The sequence below is a fragment of the Etheostoma cragini genome, chromosome 5 (genome assembly GCF_013103735.1).
Source record: "Etheostoma cragini isolate CJK2018 chromosome 5, CSU_Ecrag_1.0, whole genome shotgun sequence".
In the NCBI taxonomy this organism is placed as follows: domain Eukaryota; kingdom Metazoa; phylum Chordata; class Actinopteri; order Perciformes; family Percidae; genus Etheostoma; species Etheostoma cragini.
This window is the reverse complement of record NC_048411.1, coordinates 30973675-30975062: the sequence shown is the minus strand read 5'-3', so window position 1 is coordinate 30975062 and position 1388 is coordinate 30973675. Positions and strand designations below refer to the sequence as shown.

Below are 1388 nucleotides of genomic sequence, written 5' to 3'. Positions count from 1 at the left end.
CCGTCCTCAGATCAGCTGGACCAGGCTGGGAGGGGCTGTCAATAACTAGAACTAGCTGTTAATAAAGTTTTAACCAATGAGAAACACTGTTGCTTTTACAGTTCACTGATGGGAGGGATGGATAGATGGATGGATGAATAGAGAGAGAGAGAGAGAGAGAGAGATGGATGATGGATGATAGATAGATGGATGAATAGAGAGAGAGAAGGATGGAGACAGAGAGGGATGGATGGATTGATAGAGAGAGAGATGGATGATGGATGATGGAAGGATGGATAGAGAGAGATGGATGATAGATAGAAATCATAGTGTTCCAAAATCAGTCACACAGCACTGAATATAAATATAATGAAATACTAGGATGCGATATAAATACATACAATATACATGAAATAATACTAGGATAAAGTACAAGAACTACTATTTGAACATGAGCCACTGCCTAACCAGTAGTGATGAATATGGAGATGAAGCTGTGGTGCAGGCTGCAGCCGTGCAGCATGGTGGAGTCTCCGGGTCTTATTTTGACGGGTTGATTGACAGCCGCGGTTCGTGTTCGGGGGGGCAGAATCAGCTGTTGGGACACCGGAGACGCGACGGGACGTTATCAGATGATCCGAGTCGTCCACGCTCCGCAGACACACTGAATGGATTCACACCCACACTCCGGTCTGAACGCTTGGCGCGGATTATTTTCCATTGGTGTCTGAAAACGGGAAAATCTGACGCTCGTTGACCCTGTCAGAGGTCACGGTGATGTCATGAAGATGTCACGGTGATGTCATGAAGCTGTCACGGTGATGTCATGTTGATGTCACGGTGATGTCACGAAATGCTCACTCAGCTCACTCGCTCTTTGGCAAGTGCAAATCTCTATTATATAAGGGACAACATTGAAAAAAAGTGTCAAAAGTGTTGAAAAAAATAAGCTAAAAATGGCTGGAAAAAACAACATGGACGTCAAAAAAGTGACAAAAACATCGTGAAATGGGAGGAAAAGGTTTTAATTTGGACCGAGAAAAACAAAACGTTGTCTTCATGTTGTCCTCATGTTGCCCATGTTTTCCTCATGTTGTCCTCATGTTGCCCTCATGTTGTCCTCATATTGCCCTCATGTTATCTTCATGTTGTCCTCATGTTGCCCTCATGTTGTCCTCATATTGCACTCTTGTTGTCTTTATGTTGTCCTCATGTTGTCTTCATGTTGTCCCCGTGTTGTCCTCATGTTGTCCTCATGTTGCCCTCATTTTGCACTCATGTTGTCCTCATGTCGTCCTCATGTTGTCCCCATGTTTTCCTATATCAATGTTCTTTTTAATTCCCCAAAATAACATGATTATTTCCACCCAATCTAAGGACGGTATGTTCCGTTTTCCGTTGTGTACCTT

At 43.5% G+C, this 1388-nt stretch overlaps 1 protein-coding gene across 1 annotated transcript in view; it reads right to left on the bottom strand.

Annotated features, from left to right (window-relative positions):
- The window catches only part of LOC117945080 (transmembrane channel-like protein 1), a gene marked incomplete at its 3' end in the record, with an annotated part of 13434 nt that overhangs the window by 10310 nt on the left and 1736 nt on the right, over nt 1-1388 (bottom strand). The window lies entirely within an intron of this gene.